Raw genomic sequence first — 7,719 nt, 5'->3', positions numbered from 1 at the left:
GTGTGTGCCACTGCGCCTGGCCCATTTCTGACTTTTTAATGGGAGTCAGTGTTACAAGGGGATTTGCTGAGCTGAAATTCACTTATATTTGGTTGTTCTGGAATACATCTGTTCCACAAGGTAAGATATTCTCACATCTCCTTTGGGACCCATTACTTTACACATTCATGGCTTCAGTTTACCCATTTGTAAAACAAGAAAAAAAATGATAAACAATATCATAGTTAATTAGTTCTTTTGATGGAGTCTTTTATGATTCTCTCCAGTAGGTAACATAAAAGGATACAAAGGCAATGCGTATTATGGGATAATGTAGAAATAATTAGCGAGGAGGAGAGCAGGAGAACAGAAAAAGTTGTAGACATCTCTCAAGATTTCTCCAGATGCTTCTGACATAAGGGTCTTACAATAAATATAAAGCAAAATCTGTTTTTTTCTTTGATCATAGTGTTTGCTCAGACTATTTTTCTAGCTCCTAGCGCCAGGGAAAATAAAACTTTATTATCTACCCTGTATAAAAATGATAGCATTTTCAAGAGAAAGCATGGAGGGCATACTGACTTTAGAAGTGGCTCTGTGAGAAAAATCAACACAACTTCTCTCCTTTTTTTCCTTTAGAGCATTAATAAGAAAGGCACCCTGTTTCTCTGTTTCTATCAGAGTTTTTAGTCTTTGTACCATCATTTCTCCCCATGGTACAGCAAACTATGAATGTTGTGTGTGTGTGTGTGTGAGAGAGAGAGAGAGAGAGAGAGATACAGAGAGACAGAGACAGGGACAAGAGACGGGTAAGAAGAGAGAGAGAGAGGGAGACAGAGATATAGGAGACAGACAAGGACAGAGAGACAGGGGGAAAAGAGAGGGAGGGTGAGAGATGGAGAGAGAGATAGAGATAGAGAGACAGGAAGAAAAAGAGAGGGAGGAAAGAGAAATCTGCATTTGAATAAAGCAGGTGCATGTGGAATTGTGGTTTCTTTGCCCTAGTTATGTTTCCTTTTCCTGACTTTTATTAACAGCACTTGAAAGTGACCAACTGCAAAAAAAAAAAAAAAAAAAAAAAAAAAAAAATCTGTTATTCTGGAAGTGTCTAGTTCCTGCGAGGGTTGTTTAATGAACATGATGAAGTCAACCAACCAGAAATAAATGATTTCTTCCCTTTGAGCTTTTGGCAAGAAATCAGGGTTTCAATTCCCACTGCTGTTCTGATGACAGTGCAGACCCAATTCTTAACTTTGTAGCACAAAGCTGCTCATCCCAAAGATGGTCGTCCCTGCAAAGGAGACCATGAGCTTAACAGCGCGTGGCACAGTCATAAGGATCAGAGGTTACTCAGGGGATGATGGGCTGCATTTGAACACTTCCAGTAGCAACCTGTTGTGGGTGGAGACCCACATTTATTCTTTTAACATTTTAACTTATTTTTTATTAAATAATAAGACATGTTTAAGAAATTCAGATAAGCAAAAAACAATTGTAAAAATCACACTGTTGGGGGCAATGTCTCACGCCTGGAATCCCAGCAATTTGGGAGGCTGAGGTGAGCGGATCACCTGAGGTTAGGAGTTTTAGACCAGCCTGAACAACATGGGGAAACCCCATCTCTACTAAAAATACAAAATTACCTGGATGTGGCGGTGCATGCCTGCAATCCCAGCTACTCGGGAAGCTGAGGCAGGAGAATCGCTTGAACCCGGGAGGCGGAGGCTGCAGTGAGCCGAGATCATGCCATTGCACTCTAGCCTGGGCAACAAGAGCAAAACTCCATTAAAAAAAAAAACCCACAAAATTTCGTTTCCCTGAGATAACTACTATTAATATTTTGGCATCCAGTTTTTCCTGACTTGACATACAATCATTGTAATAGTCCGCTTTACTGGGTGTGCACCAGGAGCCTAACATTTTTCTAAGAACTGTTCAGCGTCCTTCAGTGAGTCCTCCTGAATCCTAAACTGTGGGGACTGTTCTTACCATTTCACAGACGAAGAGCTGGAGACACAGGAAGGTGCGATGCCTCCCAGAGGTAATATAAGCAGTGGAAACGCTACAGTGCTTCTTCAGCTCTGCTGTATGGACACAGTAGGTAATACAGGCAGTGGAAACGCTACAGTGTTTCCTTGGCTCTGCTGTGTGGACACAGTATTCTTGTTGGTTCTTGTTCTGTTTGTGTTTTTCATTTTTGCTACAAGAAATAGAAACACCCTACATATTTTTGGTATTATGCTGTTTATTACTTAATAACTGTGGTGGGCAAAATTCTAACAGGGCCTGCTAGAGTTCCCAACAATGGTGTGCACACATACCTCCTCCCAGTTCCATCACACGTCAATCCAGGGGCTGGCACGGAGAGAATTTGCAGATGAGACTTGAATCCCCAAATGAGTTGACCTTAAAATAGGAAGATTATGCAGGATGAGCCTCACTTAATAATTGTCTCCTTGAAAGGACTGAGCATTTCCTCAGGTCAGAAAGATTCAAAGGGTGAGAGGGACTTGATGTCAGGGAGATTCTCTACTGCTCCTCCAAAGATGAAGAGGACAGCGTGATGAGGGAGGCAGGCCGGCTCCAGGAACTGAGAGCAGCCCCCAGCCGTCAGGCAGCAAGGAAACGGCCCTTCAACCCATCTCCTCGAGGAACCACCTTCTGCCACAACCACATGAGCACGAAAGAGAGCCCTGACCTCCCAGTGAGATCTCAGCCTGGCTAGCACTTTCATTTCAGCTTTGTGAGACCCTGGACAGAGAGGCCAGCCATGCCAACGCCTAGACTTCCAGCCTCTTGAAGCCTGTGAACTCATCAATGGGCGTTGTTTTAAGCTGCTAAAGTAGTGGTTGTTACACAGCAATAGAAAACTAATACAATAATATGTCATGAATACTTTTCCAACTCATAATCCTACATCTGCAGTATCATTTGAATAACGACATAGCATTCCAGTACATGCATGCACTAGAACTGATTTGATCTCTGCCTTGTTGTTGTACGTCTTTGCCACTTACCATCATTTTGTGATTTTTATGCAACATTGTAATGAACATTTTATTGGTAAGTCTGGGCACACATTCTTTAATTTCTGGAAGTGGAATTGCACCTTCAAAGTGTAAGCCAATATGTTTTTGATGCAAGTGACTAATTGCCCTCCAGAAAAGCTGCACCAATTTACTTTCCATTGGTCATTTATGAGCGTACTTACTTCCCAGAACATAGCCAACATGGGCTATTTTTCAGGTCGAGTGACAAACCATGTCTCCTCTTTTTGCATTTTAAAATTATTCGTGTAATTTGTCTTTTTTTCATGAAAGGCATTTGTATTGTTTTCTGTGAGTGTGTATGCTTGTATTGGTTTGAACTTTTAAAAAAATTTTTAAATTTTTTATTTTTAACTTGTATGGTACATAGTAAGTGTACATATTTAAGGGGCACGTGAGATATTTTGACACAGGCAAGCAATGTGTAGTAATGACATGAGGGTAAATGGGGTCTCCATCCCCTTAGGCATTTATCATTTCTTTGTGTTATTAACAATCCAATTATACTCTTTTAATTATTTTAAAATGTACAATAAATTGTTGTTTATTGCTGTGCTATCAGATACTAGATTTGTTCATGAGTTCTTTTCTTTTCATTTCTTTTCTTTTTTTGAGACGGAGTCTCACTCTGTCTCCCAGACTGGAGTATAGTGGCTCGATCTCGGCTCACTGCAACTTCTGCCTCCTGGGTTTAAGTGATTCTCCTGCCACAGCCTCCTGAGTAGCCGGGATTGCATGCCCCTGCCACCACGCCCGGCTAATTTTTGTATTTTTAGTAGAGACAGGGTTTCACCATGTTGGCCAGGCTGGTCTCAAACTCCTGACCTCAGGTGACCTACCTGTCTCGGCCTCCCACAGTGCTGGGATTACAGGTGTAAGCCATCATGCCCAGCCAAATCTCTTTATTATCATACACTGAGATTTTTGTTTTTTGCTTTTATTTTTTTATTTTTTAATTAATTATTATTTTTCTTTTGAGAGATGGAGTCTCACTCTGTTCCCCAGACTGGAGTACAGTGGAACAATCTTGGCTCACTGCAACCTCTGTCTCCCAGGCTCAAGCAATTCTCCTGCCTCAGCCTCCTGAGTAGCCAGGTCTACAGGTGCCTGCCACCCTGCTGTGCAATCAAATACTAGATCGTATTCATTCTATCTAACTATATTTTTGTGCCCATTAACCATCTCCATTCCTTCCTTTCCCCCTACTACCCTTCCCAGCCTTTGGTAACCATCTTTCTACTGTCTATCTCCAGGAGTTCAATTGTTTTAATTTTTAGCTCCCACAAGTGAGTGAGAACATGCAAAGTTTATCTTTCTGTGTCGGTCTCATTTCACTTAATAGAATGTCCTCCAGTTCTATTCATGTTGTTGCGAATGACAAGATATCATTCTTTTTATGGCTGGCTAGTACTCCAGTGTGTATATGTACCACATTATCTTTATACACTCATTTGTTGATGGACACTTAGGTTGATTCCAAATCTTGGCTATTGTGAGCAGTGCTGCAATAGATATGGGAGTGCAAATATCTCTTCAATATACTGATTGTCTTTCATTTGGCTGTATATCTAGCAGTGGGATTGCTGGATTATATGATAGCTCTATTTTTAGTTTTTGGAGGAACCTCCAAACTGTTCTCCACACTGGCTGTACTAATCTACATTCCCACCAATGACGTACAAGGGTTTCTTTTCCTCTACATTCTCACCAGCATTTGTTATTGCCTGACTTTTGGATAAAAGACGTTTTTTTTTTCGAGAAGGATTCTCACTCTGTCACCCAGGCTGGAATACAATGGTGTGATCTCAGCTCACTGAAACCTCGCAACCTCCACCTCCCAGGTTCAAGCGATTCTCCTGCCTCAGCCTCCTGAGTAGCTGGGACTACAGGCGTGCACCACCACGCCCAGCTAATTTTTGTATTTATTTATTTATTTATTTATTTATTTATTTATTTATTTATTTTTGAGACGGAGTCTCGCTCTGTCGCCCAGGCTGGAGTGCAGTGGCACGATCTCGGCTCACTGCAAGCTCCGCCTCCCGGGTTCACGCCATTCTCCTGCCTCAGCCTCTCCGAGTAGCTGGGACTACAGGCGCCCGCCACCACGCCCGGCTAATTTTTTTTGTATTTTTAGTAGAGACGGGGTTTCACCGTGGTCTCGATCTCCTGACCTCGTGATCCGCCCGCCTCGGCCTCCCAAAGTGCTGGGATTACAAGCGTGAGCCACCGCGCCCGGCCTATTTATTTTTTTTAGTAGAGACGGAGTTTCACCACATTGGCTGCTGAGACCAGCTCAGCTGGGGAGACCCTAACCCAGCGGCACTAGAGGAACTAAAGACACACACACAGAAATATAGAGTGTGAAGTGGGAAATCAGGGGTCTCACAGCCTTCAGAGCTGAGAGCCCCAAACAGAGATTTACCCACGTTTTTATTAACAGCAAGCCAGTCATCAGCATTGTTTCTATAGATACTAAATTAACTAAAAGTATCCCTTATGGGAAACGAAGGGATGGGCCAAATTAAAGGAATAGGTTGGGCTAGTTAACTGCAGCGGGAGCATGTCCTTAAGGCACAGATCACTCATGCTATTGTTTGTGGCTTAAGAATACCTTTAAGCGGTTTTCTGCCCTGGGCAGGCCAGGTATTCCTTGCCCTCATTCTGGTGAACCCACAACCTTCCAGCGTGGGCGTTAGGGCCATTATGAACAGGTTACAGTGCTTCAGAGATTTTGTTTATGGCCAGTTTTGGGCGTTAGGGCCATTATGAACATGTTACAGTGCTGCAGAGATTTTGTTTATGGCCAGTTTTGGGGCCAGTTTATGGCCAGATTTTGGGGGACTTGTTCCCAACAATTGGCCAGGCTGGTCTCGAACTCCTGACCTCGTGATCTACCCACCTCGGCCTCTCAAAGTGCTGCGATTACAGGTGTGAGCCACTGCGCTGGCCAAGATGAAAGCCATTTAACTAGGGTGAGATGATATCTCATTGCAATTTTGTTTTGTTTGAGACAGAGTCTCACTCTGTCACCCAGGCTGGAGTGCAGTGGCATGATCTCAGCTCACTACAACCTCTGTCTCCCAGGTTCAATCGATCCTCCCACCTCAGCCACCTGAGTAGCTAAAATTACAGGCGCCTGCCACCATGGCCAGCTAATTTTTGTATTTTTAGTAGAGATGGGGTTTTGCCACGTTGGCCAGGCTGGTCTCAAACTCCTGACCTCAAGTGATCTGGCTGCATTGGCCTCCCACAGTGCCGGGATTACAGGCATGAGCTACCACGCCCGGCCTCATTGTAGTTTTGATTTGCAGTTCTCTGATGATTGATGATGTTGGACACCTTTTCATAACCTGTTCGCCATTTGTGTGTCTTCTCTTGAGAAGTATCTATTCAGATCTTTTGCCCATTTTAAAAATGAGATTATTAGAATGTTTCCTATTGAGTCATTTGCGTTGTTTATATATTCTGGTTATTAATCTCTTGTCGGATGGGTGGTTTGTAAATATTTTCTCCCATTCTGTGGGTTGTCTCTTCACTTTGTTGATGGTTTCCTTTCCTGTGAAGAAGCCTTTTAATTTGATGTGATCCCATGTGTCTATTTTTGCTTTGGTTGCCTTTGCCTGTGGTGGAGTTTTACTCAAGAAATCCTTGCCCTGACCAATGTCCTGGAGGGTTCCCCCCACTTTTGGTATTTGTTTTGTTTTTGAGACAGAGTCTTCCTCTGTCCCCTAGGTTGGAGTGCAGTGGTGCGATCTTGGCTCACTGTAGTCTCTGCCTCCAGGGTTCAAAAGATTCTCCTGCCTAAGCCTCCGGAGTAGCTGGGACTACAGGCACCCACCACCATGGCTGGCTAATTTTTGTATTAGTAGAGAAGGGGTTTCACCATGTTGGCCAGGCTGGTCTCAAACTTCTGACCTCAAGTGATTCGCCCACCTCAGCCTCCCAAAGTGCTGGGATTATAGGCATGAGCCACCATGCCTGGCCTCCCCGTCTTTTCTTTTTTTTTTTTGAGATGGAGTTTTGCTCTTGTTGCTCAGGCTGGAGTGCAATGGTGTGATCTCGGCTCACCACAACCTCCGCCTCCCGGGTTCAAGCGATTCTCCTGCCTCAGCCTCCCAAGCAGCTGGGATTACAGGCATGCGCCACCACGCCCAGCTAATTTTGTATTTTTAGTAGAGACAAGGTTTCTCCATGTTGGTCCGGCTGGTCTTGAACTCCCGACCTTAGGTGATGAGCTGCCTCAGTCTCCCAAACTGTTGGGATTACAGGCATAAGCTGCCGTGCCCTGGCCCTCCCCAGTGTTTTCTTGTCATAGCTTCAGAGTTTTAGGTCTTAGATTTAAGTCTTTAATCCATTTTGATTTGATTTTTGTACCTGGCTGGTTGGGACTTTTTCTATTGCAATTGACAGAATGTCACATTTGCTTAACCAAAAGGAGAATTTATGGACTCACAATTAAAATGTCTAATTTTAAAGAAAAGGCTACTTTTAGCTATGATCAGAACCAAGATCTATAAACAGTCCTTTTTCTTTTTTTCTTTTTCTTTTGCTCTGTTGTCCAGGTTGGAGTGCACTGGCGCCATCTCAGCTCACTGCAACCTTTCCCTCCCGGGTTCAAGCGATTCTCCTGCTTCAGCCTCCCAAGTGGTTGAGACCACAGGCAGACGCCATAATTAGCCTGGCTAATTTTTGT

Source organism: Nomascus leucogenys, chromosome 10 (assembly GCF_006542625.1).
Source record: "Nomascus leucogenys isolate Asia chromosome 10, Asia_NLE_v1, whole genome shotgun sequence".
NCBI classification, from domain to species: Eukaryota; Metazoa; Chordata; class Mammalia; order Primates; family Hylobatidae; genus Nomascus; species Nomascus leucogenys.
The sequence above is the reverse complement of the archived record's forward strand: the minus strand, read 5'-3'. Positions refer to the sequence as shown.